Genomic DNA, 26,657 nt, shown 5'->3' on the forward strand with positions numbered 1-26,657 from the left:
TATGTGTGTATTGTGTATAGTTTCATAATGTTCATCAATTGTAACATGAATTTATGTTGCTTATTGTGTAACCATGTTAACAGTATACGGGCATTCATGCCGTAATTACCAGTTTTGCAAATTAGAAACATTGATAGTATTTCTTCTGTTTCTAATACCATGTGATGGCACATTGCACTTTAAAAGGGTGATCAGCCCTCGTGACGTTGTCATGTGATCAAGGCTATCTCTAGCCGAAACGCGTCATGGCGGACTGGTGCTGGGCCACTAACTAAAATAAAAAAAGATTTGCACCAAACTACGGGTCTTGCTGGTTCCTGTGTCCACTGATCGGCTAATTGGCTGTGTGTTGTCTAAGGAGCGCCACGTGCCTCATATATATATATATATATATATTACCTACTGGCGGTCGCCAGTAGGTCGTTATAGTTAGGATTATTTTCAATACAAAATCTCAACATTCTATTTTGAATAACTTTGGCGCCGGTTGAGGAATCTGCCTGAAAATTTCCTCAAATTTGCCTCGTGGCGCCCCGGTCCTTCCCTGAAAGTTTGGGGGGATTTGTCAAGCAGGGGCCACAAAAAAAGGGGGGTCCCAAAACGTGTTTACCCCATGTTAATTTCCATAGGGCGGTCGACCTCACTTTTAGCCCGAACGGCTGAATGGATTTCCACCAAACTTGGCAAAATCGTAGGGACTGGTAGCCCGATGTGCCTTTGCTATGTCTCACGATATATGCTCCAGTGGATTTTGAGTAATTTAGGTTCAAATAAATATATATATCTATAAGCGCGCCCCGGTACACGCACCGGGGTGCGCTCCAGCGCGCTACGTGAGCTCGCGCGCGGAAAGCTGATTGGCTTTCGGGTGTCTGTAAACATTCCAAACAGTCCGGAGCGGCCGCCATCTTGTGTCTCAGTAGGATCGAGACACAAGAGGTGCCAAAAACAAAGGTGGAAAAGACCATAAGGGGCAGAGTAGACCCCCCCTGACCCCGTAGGTTTGATGTGGGGGCCATAAAAGGGCCCCGCGGGGCAAAATATATATTTTTTTTTCGATTTGCGCAGGGGGAGTGCCCGGTACGCGCACCGCGGAGCGTACCGGGGAGCGTACCATGAGGAAAAAAGAATGACAGATTTTATTTAAAAGTAGCATTTTTTTATAAATTGGAGGTAGTTCTGAATAGCACTGTTTTTTATTCTTTTGGTTGTTTTATATATATATATATTTTTTTTTAACATTTTTTATTTTTTGGGCTTTTCTGAACAATTTATATTTTTTTTGTAGTTTTTCTGGGGTCAAACAAAACAGAGGGAATGGCAAACAGCTCAACTGGAGCAAAAAAAATAGAAAACAATTAAAGTTGCTTGCTGCAGTGATGGTTGTCTGCAGCTCGATTGAGTAAAGTGATGCTTTGCTCATGAAATTGTTTTATTGCAATATATGCAAACAAATTTAAATTTTGCAAACTTGGTTTGTACATTAGGGACCATCTCCCTAGCCTCTGCACCCGATGGAGTGGGTTGATTGGAGGTGCTTGAGGAAGAAGGATGGGGAGGGTTCTTGGTCAGTTCCCTGACCTCCGCTGCCGAATAATTGATCGGGTGCTTCCTCTGCATATGTCTAATCATAGTGTGGTTCCCAAAAGAGTACTTCTTGTTTGGGTTCCCTCTTGACAGTTGTTCGCGACAGATGAGGCAAGTCACCTTAGCTGCATTCACTTTTTTGAAACCCCTTAGCATCTTGTAAAACTGCCAAATAAAATGTTCCTTGGGTCTGTATGGGGGTTGTCCTCAGGCAGAAATTGTATCTCCTTCTGCTCCTCTTCGTCCTGCTCTTCTTCTTGACCACCAATGTGTTCTTGTGGTGGTCCTTGTGGTGGTGGTGGAGGTGGTGGTGGTGCAGATACACCTGCAGCTGCTACTAGTGAAGCCATTTCTCACAGAATGAATGCAGGTCTTCTTCACTCAAACAACAAAGTAAAAATGAGGAAAAAAGGTGGGGTCTTTCATCATTTGGAAAACAAAACTGTTGTGAACCAATCAAAAGTGTTATTTTCAGGTCACATGACCCGACGCGCTCACGCTACGTGCCCCGGTGCCTGCCCGGGGGCGTGGTCGCGCCCCGGGGCGTTCCCGGAGGCGCTTACGTTGCGCGATTGTATGCGCTCGGGTGCTTCCGGGTGCGCTTACGCAGTGCGTCATATGACGCATCACGCGGCTACGTGATACGTCACAATGTTGTTTTCGTTCGTGGGAATAGCGCTAACGGGACGCTCACAGGTACGTGCCCCGGGGCGCGCCGAAGCACTGCGCTTACCGGTGAGCGCATCGGTACGCGCCCCGGGAGCGCTCCGGGGCAAAAAAAAAACTATTACATAATTATACAATATAAAATTCGTTATAAAAAATATTACATTTCATACCTATAGAGATTTGCTATTAAAAAACCTTTGAAATTCACTGAAAAAACATAGGTTTCACACCAGTTATAGTTAGGAATTAGCATTTAAAAAAGGCCAATGCTGCGTCAAAACCCTGCGCCTGCTTGAAGCAGGCGTAGGTCTTGACGCAGCATTGTAAAGATGGGGCACCCACGAGCCTTGCTGGAGCTGCGTCGCGCTTGCGACGCAACTCCAGCAATGCGCCACCTTTACGGCACAGATGCGTCACGGATCTCAGCCCGTTTTGCCCCATGGTGAGCCGCATTGTAAATGCGGTGCACCATGGGTGGCGGAGCAGCGGCACAAAATAACTGGTGCATCCCTGGGGATGCGCCTGTTATCATAAATCTGCCCCCTTGTGCTTGCTGCACCGCTGGCTGCGTGGTCTTAAGGGGTGGAGGAAGGGTACATTAGTCATGTGCAGTAAACTGCACATGCAACGGCACCAGCGTCCCAGAGGCTGCCGGACACACTGTATTTGGTGCTGTTATGAGGTCGGACCGAATTCGGTTGCTGGAGAGAATTTGGTGCCTGCAGCCTCTCAGAGTCATAGCGCTGTCCTGCCCCTGCCCGTGCTGGTACCGGTAGCTCGCTCTGCCAGAGCCAGACAAAGTCTTAATCAGGTAATTTAACGAGTGAATTTTTTTTTGCGTCAATCATCTCTGTGCTGAGCCTGTTACAGCGCTCACTGCTTGGTTTAAATATTCTCTGTTGGTGCAACAGTACACCTGACTAGGCCATGCATCAGTGCCTTGTGCCTCACCAGTTCAGTCCGGAACTCCCAGGCAGAAAGGGAATCATCAGCCCTGTCCCTTTACCAGGCCTCGTCGGGATCATAGCAGGAGCAGTGCTGGTGGAGTGCCTAACGGCTAAGGCGCTCGGCCTCAGAATCTGGGTTCGAGTCTCGGTATCAAAGCTAAAACCTCCTGTGATTCCAGGCAAATCGCTTATACTCCCCGTGCCTAAAATGAATGTGTGTCCTCATGTAACGTAAGTGGTGCTGTGTAAAGCGCTCTGATACCCGGTTCGGGTCTAGTTCGCGCTATATAAAACTCTGCAAAAATAAAAAAAATACCACCCAAAGAGAACCTCTTTAGAACAAGTAGTTTAAGAAACCTTCTAAGGGCAAATAAAATAATTGTTTTAGAGGTAAACACAGCGCCTACGGCCCAGACTGTCAGGGGAGACAAGTTCCAGGCTAAAAGCACATTATCTCCCATAAAGCTTCGGGCGTAGCCTGAGTGGGGGGGGGGGCACAAGGTCCAGGTCAGCCTATATTTTTGTATGGCCTCCCTAAATGTTCAATCTTGTGCTCTACAAATATAGAACCATCTCATCTTGCTGTGTTCCAGGTGTGTAGCTATAAATGGTGCAGCCACTGCAATGGCACTGAGGCTCGGAGGCCAGAGTTCCCATTTGCACTGCCTGAGGGAAGTGTACACTGGCCTAATTACAAGTGGTATGATGACTTTCCCTTTAACAGGGAGCTCAGTACAAACTTGTGTGCAGTTCAACCGTTCCCTTCCACGCATCTGCCTGGGCCTGGTAGAAAAGGAGGAAGGCTGTCGACAGCAGTGCAGCAGCCTGAAGGGCGCCATGGACAGCTCTGGTAGGAATACATAACTTCTAATGTTTTGTTTCTTTAGAGTCCGTTTTTCTGTCCGTGTTTCCTTTTCATTATTTCAGGAATGGAGTGCACTTCTCATCCGATCTGGTGTACATTTGCAGCACTGCTCTCTGCAGGCTGGCCAGTGCACAGACAGGCCTTCTTCCTGGGCATTTCATGCTTTAGTCAAGAGAAGTTTCTGATTGGGAACACATTTCTAAGCTCTTTCAGCTCAGAAATAGAAAAGGAAAGCAAGGGCTGAAGTTACTTAACCAAGTGCTGGAGATGACTGTGCACGCCTGTACTCATCTTTGCTTGTGATGAAACCATCAACAAGAACTGCTGTCCTTTGGTGTTAAATTCGTTATAGAAGATGAAGACAGAAATCTGGTGCTTAAATTGCACAATGTGTAACCAAGAACCTGAGGTTCAAGTCCCAGCTTGTCCCCTGGACCAAATAGTGTGATCTTAGTCAAATTACTGACTAGCTTTGGAAATGTCACTACACAGGATGGTCATGTCGTTGGTAATGCTTCTAATGCACCGAACTGTGCTGCTTCCTTCTTCCCTAGCTTGTGGCAGCAGAAAGTCAATTGGCATTCCATCCAGGCCCCCTTAGCACTGCTGTGACTTTCAGCATCACCTCCTGCCTTCCTTTACTTTGTACTTTTAGATTTAAGAAAAATGTCTTGTGTTTGATTAATTTATCATTCGATCTGTGTTTCTATTTAACAGCCCTGCACTATTTAATTCTTGGTAGAATTAAATATAAGCCCTGCTCTTTTGTGTTAAACGCAATACGGAAGACGATAGCAATCCGATATCTAATAACGATTATCTATCAGTTGACAATATTCCACGCACTCCACTTAGGCCGTATCTAGGGGCCGATTAGGATGGCGGTGAATCCGCATCCTCCGGGCCGGCGGAAGGCACCGCCGGCCTGGAGGATGCGGATTCACCGCCGCGGCAACAGGAAACACCCACCGCCAGATTGGGATGGCGGTGGGATTGCGGTGGGACCAGCGGTGAATGGCAGGTCCGTCCGCCGCTGATCCGCGGGTTGTGGAGGGCCATTTGGTGGCGGTGTCTGCAAGACACCGTCAGCCAAATTACGATGTGCAGAGAAACATGCTTTTCCATGGCGGCTTTTCCGCCGTGGAAAAGCATGTGGTCTTTGGTGTTTGGGGGCCTGTTGGGGGCCCCCAGGGTGTCTGGGTTTGGGGGTGCACATGGGGGGTACCTATGGTACCCACCAGCATTTACACGCACAAAGCCGCAGGCACCGTGCGGTGCCTGCCGCTTTGTGCATGTAAATGTAAAACATGCATTTTTAACCTTGCGGCGGGTGGTTAAAGGTTAAGGTTAAAGATACGGGATGTGACAGCCATGGTGGCGGTCACCTCCTAATTGCACTGGAGGACCGCCGCTGCCCCTGCGGACAGTCCCTCCACCTCGGGGGTGGAGGGACCGTCTGCAAGACACCGTCAGCCAAATTACAATGTGCAGAGAAACATGCTTTTCCATGGCGGCTTTTCAGCCGTGGAAAAGCATGTGGTCTTTGGTGTTTGGGGGCCTGTTGGGGGCCCCCAGGGTGTCTGGGTTTGGGGGTGCACATGGGGGTTACCTATGGTACCCACCAGCATCTACACGCACAAAGCCGCAGGCACCGCGCGGTGCCTGCCGCTTTGTGCATGTAAATGTAAAACATGCATTTTTAACCTTGGGGCGGGTGGTTAAAGGTAAAGGTTAAAGATACAGGATGTGACAGCCATGGTGGCGGTCACCTCCTAATTGCACTGGAGGACCGCCGCTGCCCCTGCTGATGGTCCCTCCACCTCGGGGGTGGCGGACGGACGCAGGTCCGTCCGCCATCCTAATAGACCCCTATATTAGCAACTTTTGTTTTATATTATTAACTCTAATGGTGCAATATTTTCATAAACAATATTTAGGACAATATGAAATATCACGACAAAGCAGCATCTCGACAATTGTTTCTGCCGTCTGGCCACAGGTGTCCGACTTAGGTTGTGGCAGGATGTTCAATTGCCTGCCTGTTGCCCAGTCCGGACCCCAATAACTGTTACTGCCCTTGTAGTACACCTTTGACAGGTGTCCGATAAGTGATAAGTAATACACCTTTAACAGGTGTCAGATAAGTGCTCTGAGTCTGTGACAGCTGAATAGGTAGTGCTGAGCATCTTTACAAAGGCACGTCTCACACATAACAGTTTCATCATTGCCCTTCCATTTATGGTGCTTAGCAGCAGCAGTTTTAAGATATTCTAAGAGTTTCTGGTTACTCAAATGAGTGTAATTTGTGATATTTAAATGCTTACCTACTGTTCATTGCTTCATTTTACTTGCGAGAAAGTGTCACTCATTACTTGTTGAATGTCACTCCTAAGAACACTGAAAATAAGAAAATGTCACACATAGCATTCTGAAACCTTGGCAGCTATGGAGCGGTCTTGAGTGACACCCTTATTGGACAGGGGGAAAGCCAAAGAGCTGCTGGGGTTTGAATTCATAGTTTGCAGGTCATACCAGTGTCAACAGTGGGATAGTACTCTGATCACCTACTAGTGTAGGTTGGTACTGTATTGGAAGTTTTCTTTGGCTAATGCACCAGACTCTGTACTCACAAAATATGACATAAACAGTACAGAAAATGTCTACTGTCATCCAATGACGAGTACCCAGGTAAACAACTACTCGCATTAGCGTAGCAAGGATGCTTGGTGCCCTGGTGCAAGCATGGAAAATTTCCCAGTTGACTGCTGTTTTGATAGTAAATACAGAAATAATCAGGGTTCAATGGCCCCCTAAAGGCACCGCACCTGGTGCCAGTGTACCTGCTGCACAAAAGGTAGCTATGCCCCAGGCTACTTGTTGAGGAACTACAAACTATACTCTCTGTGTAAGCAGCACCCAGGAGACCAGGGACAGCGGCCACTGAGCATGTCCACTTTGTGCAGCAGAAGGGGAGAGCTGCAGCCTTGGAGGGGAGCTGCTGGGTGCATTCACTGTGTGAGCGGCTCCCCAGCAGCAGTTAAGAGGAGCTGCTGGCACCACCCCGTAAAGAGGAGAGATGCAACAGGATAATGACTTAATGGCACTAACTGGGCATGATGACCTGACTGCAAGATGGCCAACTCTCAAACTCTCGCAAATCCTGGTGGGAGAAATCACACCCCTTTTTGGAGTGCTTCCCTGCTTGTCTCTTCAGACTGAACTGCTCATACTGTGACTCTAAACATTGAGAAGTCACAAGTGGTTGCTAAGTGCATGTTTGTGTGTGTAATTGCATGTAAATCACGGTATTGAGTTTAGCAGCCACAGGCAAGCAGTTTGTCTGTTTTCTGTATTATGGAGCTGAAGAAAATCCAGGACTGATTCTCTTTGCATGAACCCTCAGAGGCCTGTGGCTTGAAGTTCAAGGAAGATGTCATCATCACTTTCCTAAATGAATATGTGTGGTGGGCTACACGGTGGAGCTTTAAATACCAAGACGAGAAACATGGTTCAGGTCTGCTTTTCTTTCTGTACTGAAGTTTGGGTGCAACCAGCATTATTTCAATGTGGGATGGGGATTGTGTGGGGGAGGTGAGAATATAAATGAACTTCACAAGGATTATCACATTTTCTCTGTTCAATTCAATTCAATTCAATAGAGACTTTATTTCGGTTATATTTCACACCATAAAAGTACACATATATACAATACAGTTAAAAAAAATTACTCATAATATTACAATAACTCATAGTCACATAAAAAAGTCATATTACACGTGTTTCCCATTCCAAGATGAATAAACCGAGTAGATAGTAAAGTGCAAATAGTGTCAGGTATGATACCGCAGAAAATATCTTCCAAAAGATAGGCTGAACGGTCATTGGGAAATACAGTATTACTTATCGAAGCAATTTCTCAGTTTAACAGTTAGTTTTAAAAATTCTATTACCTGGAGAACACTGTCACTGTACAAAAGCTGTAAATATATAAATGCTGGTCTGATTAAAATTAAGTTTTCTTAGAAGGGCAACAAGATAACGTCTGCGAGGGTATTCCTAAAACTTACATAAAAACATAAAATGCAGCATATCCTGTGGAGACTTCCCGTCGCAGCCACACGGTACTGTAACCTTGTTAAAAATGTCTGACTTTTGTCTAAGTAAAAGATGGTGTAAAATATTGAATCTAAACCTTGACAACAAGAATTTTTCATGAGAAGTAAAAGTACCCATTAGATATGGCTCCATACTGTCACAGGTTTTTAACATAACATATTTCCTAATATTTGGTTTCATAAGCTCCTCACTTTCTCTTTGGGCCAGCCTATCTTTATAAAATGCGTGTTTGATTGCTGCTACATCCCCCTTTACAATCCCGCTTGGGTTTTCAAACAAGTTCAAACAATCCAACCTGGAAAAGCCAGTTTTCAAGTATTTTAACCAGGGGATGCACATTGAATTATCCTGAGACACAAGGTCTCTTACAATCAAATGGGTAAGAGGTATATCTTGATTTATCCACAGTTTTACCCAACAAGTCAGTGGCCTTAGAGCAAAGATATCACATAGATACTGTGTCCCCAATTCTTCATGTACTACCAGGTTAGGTGGTCTGGCGGGGACACAGAGAAGACGTTTTAGGAAATTGTTTTCAGCAACCTGTAACTTTTCTCCAGTTACATAACCCCATAGTTCGCTGCCATATACAGCTGTTGCAACCAATTTAGCAATATAGAGTTTAATCATTGCGTTAGTTGGCTTCGTCCCCAGTTTCGTTGCAAAGTTAAAAATAGAGGCATTAACCCTCATCAATTCTACCTTATTTTTAGCCAGATGAGGACCCCAGCTAAGCTTGGTGTCAAATACGACACCAAGATATGAGAATGTTTGCGTGACGGGGATAGGAACATCATCTAATTTAAAAACAAAATTCTTTTTAGGTTGACGGCCAACATGCATAATGTATGATTTAGAACTGTTGACCAGTAAGTTTCTGTCAGTCATAAAAATGTTAAAAGTATTTAAAAGCGCCTGGAGTCCTTTCTCCGTTCTAGAAATTAAAACCGCATCATCTGCGTATAAAAGAACTGGAATACCCCGCCTGCCAACTCTGGGGCAGTCTGCCTGTACATTCTGTAAAACAGCATCTAACTCATTGATTTAAAAGTTAAAAAGGAATGGAGCAAGAATGCAACCCTGACGCACTCCCTTCTTAATGTCAAAGTTGCCAGTGGTATCCCCATTTGTGGAATACCTGACGTTAGCACTGGTATTACTGTGCACATCCACCAAAAAATCAACTATCCCTGTGTCCACACCTTTCTCCCTCATGGACTGCCACAGCTTTCCCCTGTTGACACAGTTGAAGGCTGATGACAAGTCCATGAAGGCGAGGTGGACAGTTCCCTTCTGCACAACAGTGTATTTACTCAGTACAAGAAAGAGGTTAAGGCACTGGGTTATGGTGGAGCGCCCACTGCAGAAACCATACTGGGAGATTGACATGATGTTATTCTCAGACGCCCAGCATGTTATTCTTTGCAGCAGAATTGTCCCCATAATTTTGACCATAGAATCAATTAATGAAATTGGCCGATAACAATGTGGACTACCCTTGTCTCCTTTTTTTAAACACGGGAACAATTGTTGATAGTCCCCAGGACATGGGACAGCCCACGTTAGCAGCTGCATTAAAAACTGCAGCCAGGATGGGCGCCCAAAAACTCGGGTCAGACTTGTACAAGTCCGGGGGGATCCCATCAGGTCCTGGGGCTTTTCTAGCGGTAAGTCCTTCTATGGCCTCCATAACCTCACTGATATCAAACCTGATAGTGCCTCCCCTAACGCCAGGGAGTGGCTCAACTATTACAGGGGCCACTGAAAAATACAGTTGTTTAAAGTGCAATTCCCACTCCTCCTTGGTTATTCAGCAATCCAGCCCATCACCCGGCTCTTCAACCAAAAATGTTTTTTTAACTATTGCCCAGAATCTGGAGCTACATTTTAAGGTGGAGGGGTCAAGTATCTCGCTCCATGCCTCTTCTCTTAAAAATTCCTTATGGGATTTAAGAACAGACTTATATTCTTTACAGCGCAATTTAACATTCTCCTGGACTCTTGGGGTAGCTGCCAAGGCTAACCTAAGGTTACGAGCAGCTTTAGAACAGCCGTGATTGAACCACCTTGGCCCTCATTTCTCCATACTCCTCTTTACTGGGACCGATATCAGGTCTGACACCTTCTCCGACAGATTTTGATAGGTGGTGAGTACCCGCCGTGGCTCTGCCCCCTCCCGAGTGCAGTTCACAATATCCTCAGTACATGTGTCTACAATATTTTTATACAGTATATCTGGGGTAACCATTGACCATTTAAGTCGCCGCCTCCCATCTGTTGTGCCCAACCTCCCTGTACTACATATCTGTTTTTCCTTGCTAGTCCAAGGTCCCTTCAGGCAAATTAATAAAGGATTATGGTCACTGAATTCGCTTTGGACAATATCAAACGAATCCAGAAAAGGGAGCATTGTCAGTGATAATAACATATGATCAATGAAGGTGCCCCTCCCGTGTCCCTTAAAAGTAAGGGTTTCAAAACTTTTTAAAGGGTCCCTAAGTGTCATAGCCAATGAGAGGTCCAAATTGTCCAGTAAAGCATTACAGAGTTCCCCATCCAGTGTATGTTCCAGATGTAGACCATCCATGCACTCACAACGTAATTCTGCTAGACATTTCTTCAATGGTCTCCACACGGATGCACATTAAAATCACCCATGATCATGAGGTTATGACTGAAATCCTTCATAGAGGAAGTAATAAAAGCATACAAAACAGATATAGGATTAGGTGCTGGAATAGCATTGGTAGCATTATAAAAATTCACCAATCCAGCTCGCCAGTTTTCTCCAATTAGAGCCAAGCCCAACATACCAGAATGGTATGCATCAATTCTGCGAATTTTTACGGTGACACGAATAGAAACAAAAATCACCAGTCCTCCCTTTGATCTGCCTCTAATAGATGGTGTAGCAGGTACATAAAAGGCCTTGTACCCTTCTAAAAAGAGATTACACTCAACCAGCCATGTCTCTTGTAGGCAGATAACCTTAAATTGCTTAATATAGTTAACCCAGTTTGCGTCTGCCATTTTTGCAGCCAACCCCGCAATGTTCCACGAGACAACATTACTACCACAAATTTTGACCTGTGAGTTCACAATGAGTACTGGTTCATCTGGAATTATAGTGCCCTGACCCGCAGGTACCTCATGTCAATCACACATATCCAGGCCAGATGAAAGCTCGTACCTATTCTGTGTATTAACATTAAACCCATGCTGAGGATGACCCATGAAATTAGTTTTGTTCTGTGTATTGAAAACATTCCCAGGTCCACTCAGGCTATCAATATTATATAAGAAGCGATTATCCATAACCGGGGTCTGGGTTTCAATCACAGGTCTGGTTAACCTTTGTTGAGGAGGGTTAGTGCAGAGATGTGCATAGAAGTACTCCAACGGGCGCACACATATACTGCTCTCGTTATATATCAATGAAGATGCTCTTAAGAGAACAGTGGCCACATGTTGAGGATGTTTAAAATTCGTTCAACAAACAATTAGGGAGGGTCTAAGGGCAGGTTTACCGACCGACCAGATATAAGCCCCGGACTCAATACACAACAACAAATAATATCTGGGGGTCAAAGAGTAGGTCAGTAAGTCAAGCAGGAAGGACCACTATACCAAAAGCATGCAAAACAGTATCAGTGAGAAACAATAGTTAATGAACGGTCAAGTCAAGGCTCAAGAGTATATGGAGAAAAATATTGTTCCCATCAGAAGCCACACTGTACCGCCCTTGTTGTCATCATTTGGGATCTCCTTACCCAGGAGACACGACGGCCGGTAAGTAGTTACCGTGACCGAAATGTGATGTGAGGGCAGAACAGAAGGGTATGATAGTGGCTAATGAAAAAAAGCAGTGTCTGGTGATTGGAGTGCAAAAGTGAGGGGTAATGATAAAATTAGGTGAGTTGGGTGGAAAAAAGAAATTTATTAATATCCCCCAATCCCTAAGATTAAAAGGCAGGTGTGGGTGCAGGTTTTAAATAATAACCGCACTTATTGGTGGTCGACATGTTTCTGCATTCACAAGAAAAGAGTTTCTAATGCATTCTTCAGGACCTTAGACATACACTACTGCTTTGTAAATAGAAATAAGATAAATAATGAAAAGATATCACCTGGACATCCAGGCGTACTCAACCGTATACTGTTAGTGCATAGTGGTAAGGGATCCAACATGTAGAACAAACAGACAGACAAACAAAGAAACAAATAGGACACTTAATGTTATTCACATTGTTTCTGTTTGTAATCATACTGGCAATGCAATATGTTCACTCATACTAGGACATAGTCTCAAGTATACACTCACCCATGTATGTAGGTTGAGAGGCTTCACCCCACCTGGCTGCAGCGCAGGTAAAAGGAGCACCGCTCTGGGGATAATCATAAAGTATTTACAGAGCGGTTTCATCATGTGACACAAGAATAAAACAGAGTAAAATAGAGTATACTTCGAGACAAGAGGTGGTCTGGACCTCTTATATATCAAGTGGTGACAGACTTCTAGGCATGCCCGCCGTGATCTATCAAAGTCAGTGAGGACGAACACCAAATGTTTGTATATACAAAGTCTCTCACGTTGTGCTTAAATGATGCACATGAATAAGCGAGAGAATAGCGTGGCTCAGCACAGAAACGAGCGTACCAATGATAAATAGCTCTAATGTTGTGCTCTAGGCTGGAACTCATTTAGAATGACAGTGAGTTGGCTTCCCAGGGTGTTTCATAGTACAAAGTGCCGCTGCAGAGTACAAAGTTATGCGATCATGGAGAGCTCTTAAAAATGGAAAGTGCTCCGTGTAGACATTACTAATTAAATGAATACCAACACTTTGAAAAGGTGCCTCGAAATTAGCGCGATGAGCGCGAAGCTTTTTATCATAAAATCGGAGTCGCCATTAGCGGCGTATGCTTCTCCGTATGCGCGTTAAGAAAATATACAACGCGCGTTAAAGGATCAGTGCGCACAGGCAGGGTGCACTCACCTTTCCGTCGGTGTCTCCGGGCAGTCTTCAGTACTGCTCGGGGGGGCACCGATCGCGGAACACGGTGATGTTTTGTAGAATCGTGAGTAATCCCCAGGCGTCATGTGACAAGGGCAGTCACGTGGTGCTGGGGGTTCTGGGAAATGTAGTTCGCTGCCCGTTTCTGCCAGTGATTAAGGGCAAAAAAGTGTTTTAAAAGTGTGTTAGAACACACTCTAGGCTGCACAACAAAGTGTGATTAAAATAATAAGTCACTCGTATGTTGTTGAGTGTGTGGCAGCTGAAAACACACTCCATGGTGTTTAAGATAACATTCTCCACGGCAACAATGTTAGATATCGATATCAGATAGGATATACAAAATGTACAAATACAGGTGCGTGGCAGCTGGAAAACTTTCTCCGTAAGGTATTTACGGGTAATGTATGATGACACTATACAGAGCGACATTCAGAGGGACATCCAGGGTATGGGCTCATTGAGGCCCTCCTTGTAGCTGTTGAGGCGGTATACCCATTTTTGTTCGATTTTAAACAAAAAACGTCTGACATCCGCACATGAGTCAGGGATGTGCGGTTGCTCAAGGACTGTCCAGTAAAAGTCTTCAGGACCATGACCCTTCTCCAGAAAATGTGCAGTGAGGCGGGTGGCAGAAACGGGCAGCGAACTACATTTCCCAGAACCCCCAGCACCACGTGACTGCCCTTGTCACATGACGCCTGGGGATTACTCACGATTCTACAAAACATCACCGTGTTCCGCGATCGGTGCCCCCCCGAGCATTACTGAAGACTGCCCGGAGACACCGACGGAAAGGTGAGTGCACCCTGCCTGTGCGCACTGATCCTTTAACCCGCGTTGTATATTTTCTTAACGCGCATACGGAGAAGCATACGCCGCTAATGGCGACTCCGATTTTATGATAAAAAGCTTCGCGCTCATCGCGCTAATTTCGAGGCACCTTTTCAAAGTGTTGGTATTCATTTAATTAGTAATGTCTACACGGAGCACTTTCCATTTTTAAGAGCTCTCCATGATCGCATAACTTTGTACTCTGCAGCGGCACTTTGTACTATGAAACACCCTGGGAAGCCAACTCACTGTCATTCTAAATGAGTTCCAGCCTAGAGCACAACATTAGAGCAATTTATCATTGGTACGCTCGTTTCTGTGCTGAGCCACGCTATTCTCTCGCTTATTCATGTGCATCATTTAAGCACAACGTGAGAGACTTTGTATATACAAACATTTGGTGTTCGTCCTCACTGACTTTGATAGATCACGGCGGGCATGCCTAGAAGTCTGTCACCACTTGATATATAAGAGGTCCAGACCACCTCTTGTCTCGAAGTATACTCTATTTTACTCTGTTTTATTCTTGTGTCACATGATGAAACCGCTCTGTAAATACTTTATGATTATCCCCAGAGCGGTGCTCCTTTTATCTGCGCTGCAGCCAGGTGGGGTGAAGCCTCTCAACCTACATACATGGGTGAGTGTATACTTGAGACTATGTCCTAGTATGAGTGAACATATTGCATTGCCAGTATGATTACAAACAGAAACAATGTGAATAACATTAAGTGTCCTATTTGTTTCTTTGTTTGTCTGTCTGTTTGTTCTACATGTTGGATCCCTTACCACTATGCACTAACAATATACGGTTGAGTACGCCTGGATGTCCAGGTGATATCTTTTCATTATTTATCTTATTTCTATTTACAAAGCAGTAGTGTATGTCTAAGGTCCTGAAGAATGCATTAGAAACTCTTTTCTTGTGAATGCAGAAACATGTCGACCACCAATAAGTGCCGTTATTATTTAAAACCTGCACCCACACCTGCCTTTTAATCTTAGGGATTGGGGGATATTAATAAATTTCTTTTTTCCACCCAACTCACCTAATTTTATCATTACCCCTCACTTTTTCACTCCAATCACCAGACACTGCTTTTTTTCATTAGCCACTATCATACCCTTCTGTTCTGCCCTCACATCACATTTCGGTCACGGTAACTACTTACCAGCCGTCGTGTCTCCTGGGTAAGGAGATCCCAAATGATGACAACAAGGGCGGTACAGTGTCGCTTCTGATGGGAACAATATTTTTCTCCATATACTCTTGAGCCTTGACTTGACCGTTCATTAACTATTGTTTCTCACTGATACTGTTTTGCATGCTTTTGGTATAGTGGTCCTTCCTGCTTGACTTACTGACCTACTCTTTGACCCCCAGATATTATTTGTTGTTGTGATGTTTAAAATTCACCACAATGCAATCTCCACTTCCTATTTTCTTCGACGGGCCCACCCAGTTCACCCTCCTTACTGCCATTATCTGGTCCAGATACGCAATTGGGAAGCCACAGTTTTTGTTAAGCCATGACACTGATTTATTTTTAAGTGAGGCGTGCGATTCACCATGGGGTGAGGCAGGGCGGGTACCGCACGGTGGGACATTAGTCAAGACCACCAACGGTGCACAGTCAGATGGTAAATTGAGATAGCGGTAGCTCCTATGGGGCCTAGTATCTACTCCATGCCCTGGGGCTGGATTGGGCTGCGTCTGCAGAACAGCTGTTGCTGGGGTGGGTGGTGTAATTAATGTTGTTGGTACCCTACTCACAGTGATAGGTGCTACTGCAGTATTAGGTGTATTCAACTGAGTTTTACCAGGCGCCACCACTAACTGCCTTCCTTCCCCAGGATTGACCCTTGTACCGGTAGCTGCACCCTGATAAGAAGATACCAGGCCGCTAAGCCTAGCCACCTCCATTGTCAGGGTGTCTATTTTAGTGGTTAGTGGTCTAATCGCCTCCTCCAATTTAGCCTCTAATTTGGCCTCTAGATTTTTCATTAGAGTAGTAAATTGTTCAATGTTTAAGTTCGGACTGCCTTCCTTATTTCCAGTGAATACAAAAAGGTTGATCACTGTGGCATTACTGATTTGGGGTTCAGCATCAGATCTTTTTTTATTCTGTTCCCCCCCTTTTTTGTCTGCGCTTTCCTACAAATACGCACCGGCCTTGAGGCAAGTGGGACTACCTCCAGTTCCTCACTTGATGTATCATGATGGTCTAGGTGGACCTCAGCCCTCCCGGCAATCGGTGTTACAAGATCGTCTCTATCTGTCCCATTGGTAATTGCCTCTCCCTCAGTGTCCACCAATAACGGAGGCTCAACCAGAACCGCTGCTGGGCTCCCCTTCCCTAGAGAAGCCCGACGTTCACTATTAATCTGGCTAACTTTTTTTACCATGTAGTTTTCAATAGTGCTGTGGCCAGTGGCTAGTTTGTCATTTTTAGGTTTAGACATCCTCTAATAAAATATAAACAATATAAACAATATGTATTTAGGTAATAACGCAACTTGAGCACAAATTTTAAGAATAATATAAAGTCTCACTTGATGAAATAATGATAAGGATTCTGTTCAAAAGAACAGGGTCTCTGGCCCAGTCCAGTCTCCTCAGGCCTCTGAGGGCCACAGAGGGTTCGCCCTTTGCCCGGGCTTAGCCCGGCGTCCCGCATGCGTCCCGCGATGCGGAGGTGCGAGCGTCTTTATGTACCTCCTGGCGCTCCTCGCCCGTCAATGACCCGCGCCACCGCTGAGGCTGCCGGGCTTCGTAGTCCCGGGGCGGCTGTGGTGATGGCGGTGGTGTCAGGGGAAGACGATCGGCACTGCAGCGTTCCCTGACAGGCTGCAGGACTCTTGGCGGTGGATTTGGCAAACCGCAAGTCCCCCTTCGCCCAGGTGAGCTCCCCACGCTCTGCCGAGGTGCGAGCATCTTTATGCACCTCCTGGCGCTCCTCGCCCGTCAATGACCCGCGCCGCCGCTGAGGCTGCCGGGCTTCGTAGCCCCGGGGCGGCCGTGGTGATGGCGGTGGTGTCAGGGGAAGACGATCGGCACTGCAGCGTTCCCTGACAGGCTACAGGACTCTTGGCGGTGGATTCGGCAAACCGCAAGTCCCCCTTCGCCCAGGTGAGCTCCCCACGCTCTGCCGAGGTGCGAGCGCCTTTATGCACCTCCTGGCGCTCCTCGCCCGTCAATGACCCGTGCCGCTGCTGAGGCTGCCGGGCTTCGTAGTCCCGGGGCGGCTGTGGTGATGGCGGTGGTGTCAGGGGAAGACGATCGGCACTGCAGCGTTCCCTGACAGGCTGCAGGACTCTTGGCGGTGGATTCGGCAAACCGCAAGTCCCCCTTCGCCCAGGTGAGCTCCCCACGCTCTGCCGAGGTGCGAGCATCTTTATGCACCTCCTGGTGCTCCTCGCCCGTCAATGACTCGCGCCGCCGCTGAGGCTGCCGGGCTTCGTAGCCCCGGGGCGGCCGTGGTGATGGCGGTGGTGTCAGGGGAAGACGATCGGCACTGCAGCGTTCCCTGACAGGCTACAGGACTCTTGGCGGTGGATTCGGCAAACCTCAAGTCCCCCTTCGCCCAGGTGAGCTCCCCACGCTCTGCCGAGGTGCGAGCGTCTTTATGCACCTCCTGGCGCTCCTCGCCCGTCAATGACCCGTGCCGCTGCTGAGGCTGCCGGGCTTCGTAGTCCCGGGGCGGCTGTGGTGATGGCGGTGGTGTCATGGGAAGACGATCGGCACTGCAGCGTTCCCTGACAGGCTGCAGGACTCTTGGCGGTGGATTCGGCAAACCGGAAACTCCCCCTTCGCCCAGGTGAGCTCCCCACGCTCTGCCGAGGTGCGAGCATCTTTATGCACCTCCTGGTGCTCCTCGCCCGTCAATGACTCGCGCCGCCGCTGAGGCTGCCGGGCTTCGTAGCCCCGGGGCGGCCGTGGTGATGGTGGTGGTGTCAGGGGAAGACGATCGGCACTGCAGCGTTCCCTGACAGGCTACAGGACTCTTGGCGGTGGATTCGGCAAACCTCAAGTCCCCCTTCGCCCAGGTGAGCTCCCCACGCTCTGCCGAGGTGCGAGCGTCTTTATGCACCTCCTGGCGCTCCTCGCCCGTCAATGACCCGTGCCGCTGCTGAGGCTGCCGGGCTTCGTAGTCCCGGGGCGGCTGTGGTGATGGCGGTGGTGTCATGGGAAGACGATCGGCACTGCAGCGTTCCCTGACAGGCTGCAGGACTCTTGGCGGTGGATTCGGCAAACCGGAAACTCCCCCTTCGCCCAGGTGAGCTCCCCCTGTTTACTTTTGAAACATTTTAAAAGCTTCAAACTGACCACCCTATAATAACCTGGGGATTGGCTCGGGTGGAGGATCAGAGTATCTGCACCACCCGCAAGGTTTGCTATATCTCAGCATGTTTGAGGTGGAAGCAGTGGGTTTACACTAGCATACTTCACACAATGAAGTCTACTGCCAGCCACATTCGGGACAAGACCTGGACATAGACTTCGTGGTGTGTGCTATTATGCATCAGAGTCTAAACTTCTGAGGGTTGTCCAGAGACAGAGCACCCCTGGAAGTACAAACACATCTGGAAGACAGACATCCTGCAAACATACATGGTGCAGAACGTGGAGACAAAGGCAAGGGCGTGACGTAAGCATATCCTTCAGGAGACCCCCTTCCACTACGCTGCCAATTAAAATCTGTACTGTATGGGAGACTCAGGGGGCCCCTCGTTGCATTCTGCAGGGGTCCCCACCATTTTGTGTTACACCACTGACTGCGTACTCTGAGTGAGCCTTACTACATGTGCCTCACCCACAGTAATCTCATGGTAAATAATAATAATACTCTTAATACTAAAGCGATTTATAAAGTCCATGGGTGCTTCAATAGATGCGTGCCAATGCTAACCTAGTGGAAGTTACCAGCTGACAGAGAGAGGCAAACTTCCGAAAAAAACAAGTTTTAGATTTTTGCAAAAGGATAGCTCTGTCTTAGACTGTCGAAGATCCAAAGGGAGGTTGTTTCATAGCTTGGATGCAAGAACCCTAAAGAAACTGCCCCCAATGCAGACCTTCTTGAAAACGGGGAGCTCTACTAAGGAGGATCCTGCAGATCTTAGACATCTGGATGAAAGTTAAGGTTTGTTAAAGTGGTGAAGATAGTTTGCTCCAAATATGTTAAAGGCCCTGTAGAAATAACACATGGCCTTGAAGGATATATGCTTCTCCTTCGGAAGCCACTGCAATTGGTGCAGGGCAACGCCCATTGAGATTCACCTAGGGAGATTCAGCAGGTTGTTACTGCCAAGGTCCACCTCTTAAAAATAGGGCCTCTGTAATCAAGCTAGTACAGGTGAGACTACTGTTGTGCGTAGCCTGGGGGGTCAACTCAATGTTAATGAATTGTTTTTTGAAGAGAGGGGGGTGCTTTGGGGCCCCTTACCCATTAGTCCGGTACCCCATTCCCAGGCTCTTAAGAACAGTACTGGGTCTCGGGACCCCATTCCCAGGACCCCAAAGAAATGTGGCTGCTCACCAGTGTGGGAACACAAGGAGAATGCGCCTCCAACCCAGCATGGATCTGTGCACAAGGTGCCAGAGGGGGTATCAGGCGCTTTGGGGCTCTTCCAGTGACTTCCACTAAAAAAACAGCTTGGTTGTGTCCTTGGTTGGACAGAGCTCCCTGTGTAAAAAAATAAAGGGCCCAATTAACAGAACTAACTTAAGACAAAATCCTAAACTTACTACTTTTGGCATTCACAGAACGCATTTAGTAGTAATAAAGTTATGATTTTGTCTTAAGTCTGTCTTAAGTCTGTTTTAAGTCTGTCCTAAGTTTGTCTTAAGTTTGTCTTAAGTCTGTCTTAAATCTGTCCTACATTTGTCTTAAGTCTGTCTTAAGTCTGTCCTACTACTTTTGGTATTCACAGAAGGCATTTAGTAGTAGTAAAGTTAGGATTTTGTCTTAAGTTTGACTTAAGTTTGACTTAAGTTTGACTTAAGACAAACTTAGGACAGACTCAAGACAGACTTAAGACAGACTTAGGACAGACTTAGGACAGACTTAAAACAGACTTAAAACAGACTTAAGACAGATTTGAGACAGACTTAAGACAAAATCCTAACTTTACTACTACTAAATGCCTTCTGTGAATACCAAAAGTAGTAAGTTTAGGATATTGTCTTAAGTAGGTTCTGTGAATCGGGCCCAAATAAATGGATCCGCAGCACAGGGCTGCATGCTGCTAAAAAATATTCACTCTGCTCCTGGGCTAGGAGCAACCATCATGTCCTGTGAGGCTTATTTTATGGATTTGTGCTTTGTTATGTCCCAGAATGGCAGGGGCACCACCAAGTTACCAAAAACAGTATAAATTCCCTACGCAAAAAGCCACAGTCAAAACAAAAAGGATGCTTCCCAATGTGGACCATGAGTGTTGTTTGTGTGTAAATATCATTGAATTCTCCAAGTCACTAATCTTGCTACTGGTGTCCACTCAATACTTTATATATTTATTTTTGAAATCTTTATTCAGATTTTTGAGTTACGTAATACCGGCACAGTAAAGCAGCGAAGCAGGGTAAAGCAAGGCACATCAACAACAACAATAGTAATAGTGATAATAATAACAAGAACTGTTCGACCGAAACCATATTGACAATGGTCTATCAGTAAGCCCCAGTAAGAAAAACAAGCAAAGAGCATGAGTGTGGGGGGTTGATTCTGAGGAGGGATAGTGCGGTGTGACAGAGTGGAGAAAGGGTGGGAGGGATGACAGACGTGCCGACAGCTGGGCAGAGGGTCTGGCTCTCTGAATAAGAAGGGGGAGGAAAGAGCGGAAGAAGCATGAGAGTGAGAAGAAGGGGAGTTGACTGGGAGAGAGACTGCCAGATAGCAGTAAGTTGTGTTGTGCGTGTCGTAATGGAGCAGCTGGAAATGGAAGTTGTACTATGGGGTGTGCTAGGTACCTTTGTTGGATACATAGGACTGGGGCGATCTTGGCTCCCCAAGTGGTTAGTAATATGGAAATATATAGAGGGGAGGTATGAATAGGAGTGGAGTTGCCATGGTCATAGGAAAGGATTACACAGCATCGTACCAGTTGGAGGATGCATCTCTTGGGGGGGAGGGGAGGATCAAGCATCGGTCCTCCAGGATTCTCATGGTGGATGGGTGTCCACACCTGTTGGTATGTCTCAAGTTTGTCTGTGAGGGTGTAAATGACCCTGTCATATGAGGCCATCTTGTACATTGCTGTCAGCCATTCTATGTGCTTGGGTGTATGAGGGAATTGCCAGAAGCGGATGATGTACAGTTTGACCATGGTTACTGCGTTGGAGAGGAAAAATCACTTGTGGTGCGTCAGTGGGGAAATGTCAGCAGTATCATGTACCATTACTATGTATCAAGGTATCTGGGAAGAGATGTGTAGGGTTCTGCATCAATAAACAGTTTATATATTTTTAACCAGGTAAAATCCTATCTGGGTTCAAAGGTTTTCAAGGGAGATGTAGAAGTGCATCAGCTTCTCCTATGTCATTGCTCAGAATACATTACTTTAAGGCCCTTTGTCTCAGAAAGACCTGAACATGGTCAACATTTTCCAACTATAACAAGAATGGTTCTGTCGGGTAGAGCAAACATGAGTAAAGGATGCTTTTAATGCTGTATGAAAATTAAGTCCTCTGACACACAACCATACTTAATGAATAAGGCATGGAGAAAACAATTGCTTGGACAAGAATATTTATATCAGAATTACTTTATTCACTGATAAATACAATATGATAATATGGACTGTCAAGGGAAATAGTGCTTAGGTGGTGAGCATTATATACAGTGCAGACATATACATATGTACAAGTAAAATAGGGATAGGCCAGGTGACTGTTTTCAAAAACTAAGATTTCTATCTGTTTAAGTATAGAATACTGTTGATGCTGGACCTAGAGTAAAGCGTTGACGTCTCGACCCTGTGGTGCCCCAGTGGGTTGTCACAGCGGGTCTATCTCAAGACAGTTCGGGGAATGGTTGACAGTCCTACTGGAGGCCAAGTATTTAGCCTGGAAAAGTAGATAGGAAGGCGCAATGGCTCGGTATCCTACTGGAGGCCGGGTATTTAGCCTAGAAAAGTAGATAGGAAGGCACAATGGCTCGGAATCTTGTTCTGCGTGATGAATCTGGAAATACAGGAGGAGGGCTGGCGTCCCATCCGGATCCTGCTAGTAGTCAAGCACATTTGTCACCCCCTTCTGTTTTGTATTTCCCTTGACAATCCATATTATCATTTTGTCTTTATCAGTGAATGAAGTAATTCTGATATAAATCTTCTTGTCCAAGCAATTGTTTTCTCCATGCCTTATTCATTAAGTATGGTTGTGTGTCAGATGACTTAATTTTCAGACAGCATTAAAAGCATCCTTAACTTTGTTTGCTCTACCCGACAGAACCATTCTTGTTATATTTGCATACTTACCCAGGTTCTGAGGGACACAGAGAAACCCCTTTTCGAATAAACAACATATTCCAACGGCAGTAGCAACTACAAAAATACAGGACTGCAGGCAACGAATGAACTCCATGGCTCACTGGCACCTACATTTTATTAATAAAGATAAACTGTGATTACAAATTATGATATTGCTGAAACCGTAATGGCTAGATAGATAGTCCAAATGTTTCAGGAATCAAGAAAAACGTTATGGGTGCTTAGAGCCTGACTCCATGGCAAAAAAAAGCTATGTGCAGTCTAGGCGTGTGGGCAGGGACATGGCAAGTTTAACAGTTCACTTGAACAAAGGCGTCTTTCAATTCCTTAACACCAGGCAGCTAGAATGTAAAAATCTGCTTCCTCTTGGGCGGGTATAGTACCTTTAATCTTGTCAGTGCAGATACTCCTGTCAGTTGGCCTTGCACAGATCTTCCTAGGTTAAGGATAGTTTTTATTCCTTTCTGAGGCAAAGCAATTCCCTTTCTTTCAGGGCAAAACAGCTCCTCTCTTCTCCATGGGCAACAACAACTAGGGTTTATTCAAGAGTTCAGGTTTTGTGCCCAGTGCTCAGAAGGTGTTCAGTTCTCGAACATGTATTTGTTGATCCAAGGCCAGGCTGAGGTTAGGGTGGTGGCAGCCGGAAAAATAAGAAGAGGGGAAGAAGCAGGTTTCACTAAAGCAAGTTTTGTTACAATGAGTATAAGGAAAGCCTCCTGCACTCAAATGTAATACGACTTTTATACATGACCGTTAAAGAGAAGAAGCATTCAGCTTGTCATTTCCACAAAAGGACAACGTCAAAACTGCAAGGAAGCAGAACACCATGTTACATTCATCTCAAGCAGGTGCTATAGCATTATATACAAGAGTCTGAGGGGTCCACTAGAATCCAAATAAAGTTGATTTTTATCTAACAATCCAATGGGTGAGAGCCCATTTCTCCTGCTTGCATTTAGATCCAAGGCATGTCTCTTAAGCCACTGACACACAAAACCTACCTAACACTCACAACCCCTCTGCAAGGCAATCCCTTGAATACAGAAAACGTGTCATCCAGTTGGCTACACTTTGTTGAATGCAGCTTTCTCTAGTTTTATACAGAGCACATTTTATACAATTCGTATGCATTTGTCAAACAGTTCAATTCTTTTAAGGAATACGCGCACCAGCACAAACTCATCCTATAGCAGTTGGTGACGAATTTAAAATAAAGCAGAGTCCTAATTTAAATATTCGCCATTATGAGTACAGAGGTTCTTAGTACTAGGTCTAAAATCTTGGACCTTGCCTTCAGTAATATTCAGCATTTTGATTCCTCCTACCACATCGCTGGTGCACGAATATTACTGGGAGACGTTCCTGTTAATTCATGCTTTTCAGTGATTTTTTTATGTATTTAATTGATAAAATGCAATGCTACCAAAATGGCTACCAGGAACTGGAAAAGATCATGTAAGGAAACACAAACTATATGACAATAAAAAGTGTCTACTTGAAACTATGTGATATTCTCCTGATTACCCAGCTGTAAATACTGGACTTTAGGTTATGGTTTTACAATGTTCAAGTGACTCCCATGGATTACTTAGACTTCGAGCTAAACAGTTGTAAGCTACTTCTCCCTTTCAATGAGCTTTGAAAAATACAGCCAAAACTAAGGACGAAACGCATGTTGCCATTATAATTTTACTAATCTGAAGATTGTTACATCCAACTATATAGTTTGACAGCTAAATAGTATGGATGCGTCTGATTGCTATTTGTACACAGACCCTAGGTGTGTGCTGGAGCATTTTAACTTACACTTTCGGTGACAGAATGTGCACTTGGTTAGCACTACGTAGCTGACACTAGTCTAATTTGAGCTACGGTTATCACTTTAGCCATCCCAATCCATCCTTTTTTTCTACCAAACTTTATTAGTATTTCTGCTAAATGACACACAAACGTAGTGATTATTAATGGAGTGCAGACTCAGTCCTGAGAATGCTTAGGGCAGTAGACATTCACACAGTCAGTGGAGTCGTTTTGTGATCTAATAGGAGACACTCCAATTGTATAAACGAATAAGATGTGTGAGTCTTGAAGGAACAGTTGCAGTTACAAAGGGGGGAAAAGATGGATACAAAGGCTAAACCGGAACCCCAACAGGGAGAACAAACGTGTGTTGTGTTGCTGGGGCACCATCACTGTCGCTAGTAGGAAAACACTAAGGCTGAAGAAAATGTCAAGCAGCAGGGATTGGTTACACGGGGTCAAGTACACATGATCCCATCAGGCTTACAGTGAGTTGATGTGTGTGCAACGAGGGTCTTCCAGTCAGATCGTTAAAGGGTCAGTCTTCAACTGATGATGCTTCTTCTGGGGCGGGGAGCGGGCTGCCACCGTGGCTATCCATAGGGTGATTTGGGATGTCAGGTCCCACACTTGTGCGTGGTCAGGGTTGTGTCGGCCCTTTGTGCTTCTAGTTTCAGAATAGCACTCTTGCTTTCTGCCCATTTAGACAACTCCCACCTCCATCCTGATATAGAAGGCGAAGCAGCTTGAGTGACGAAGTCAGGTAGCCACTGAGCCTATCTGTAGATTCTAAAGATAATGGGGCATGCACCTCTCTTGCTCTTTTTTCTAGCGGTCATGTGTGTTAGACCTGGCATCTTTGGCGTGGTTTTCCCTGTCTTTTTGGACTCTACCTCCTGTATTTTTGATGCTGTGCTGGATTTCGTTTTTGCTGGTTTAGATGCTTTGGAAACTCTGCCACTGCTGATCAGTGCCAGAGTGTAAGTGCTCCCTATGTAAACTGTTATTGTGATTGGATACACATAATTGGCATGTTTGTATCACCAAGAAGTCCCTAGTAAAGTGCACTGGTTGTGCCAGGGCTGGTGATGACAAATGCTACTAGTGGGCCTGCAGCACTGATTGTTCCACCCACATGAGTAGCTCTAAAATGGTGTCTCAGGCCTGCCACCGCAGTGTATGTTTGCAGTCCGTGAACTGCCGTGTCAACCTGGTCAGTGTCCCCACTGACCGGGCCTAACTCTTCCCTTTCTGTGCACATTGGTCACCCCTATGGAAGGCCCAAGGTACCCCCCTGGGCAGGGTGCAGTGTATGTGAAAGGTAGAGCATGTACTTGTGCAGGTGACATGCGCTGGTAGTGAATTACAGCCATTTTCGTTTTTCACTATTGTAAGGCTATCTTGCTCCATAGGCTATCATGGAGGATGCTGGCTACAGTGGCTACCAGCATATCTTCCCATAGGAGCAAGGTGGGACATAAAAGTCTAGTATCCCTGAACTCAGAAATAATAACACATCTTTTAGGAAAGGTTTTTTTAAATCCTGTGTTTGATTCTATTATTTTTAAATTGGAATGCTCTACAGTATTCTAAAATATCTGGGGTGGCTAGCCCACCCTGATTTTTCCCTCTCCTTATTTTACTCCAAGCAATTCTAGGTTTTTTCGATGACCAAATAAAACTTGATAACTCTCCCTGCATTTTCTTAATAGACTCCCTATTAAACTCTAACGGTATGGCGCCAAAAATGAACGTAAATTTCGGCAAGACTGACATTTTAAGGATGTTTGATTTACCCAAGATAGACAACGGTAAGCCGCTCCATACTTTCAACAATCTTTTAACTTCCACCTGAACTCTATGGATGTTAATTTGGGGAACCTTATCCATATCTTTTATCTCTGTTTTAGACTTGTTTATTTGGTAGCCAGAGATTTTCCCAAAATTAATTAATGTCTCCTCCGTTGCTTCAAGGGCCTCTTTGAGGTGACAGGTAAAAATCATGAGGGGGTCTGTGTATAGAGCCACTTTTTTATGCCAGCCTTGGTATGAAAAGGGGGCAATAGAGAGATTGTTCCTAAGACATTCAGCTGCTGGTTCAATATATAAATTGAATATCAACGTGGATAGGGGGCATCCCTGGCGCGTACCTCTCTTTATCAGAATCTGATCTGTTAGCTCACTATTGATTAATATTCTGGCCTTAGGAGCATTATAAATATTTTCTATCATCTTCACTATATTAGTTCCTAGATCAAATTTTTTCAGCACCTCACTCAGATAGAGCCAATTAACTCTATCAAAAGGTTTTGCTGCATCGATAGTAATTATAGA

General features: G+C 45.6%; 1 protein-coding gene across 1 annotated transcript in view; it reads left to right on the plus strand.

The window, feature by feature from the left end:
* Positions 1-26,657, plus strand: part of LOC147724582 (fibrocystin-L-like) — a 2,246,326-nt gene that overhangs the window by 145,846 nt on the left and 2,073,823 nt on the right. The window lies entirely within an intron of this gene.

Source organism: Lissotriton vulgaris, chromosome 4_1 (assembly GCF_964263255.1).
Source record: "Lissotriton vulgaris chromosome 4_1, aLisVul1.2, whole genome shotgun sequence".
NCBI lineage: Eukaryota > Metazoa > Chordata > Amphibia > Caudata > Salamandridae > Lissotriton > Lissotriton vulgaris.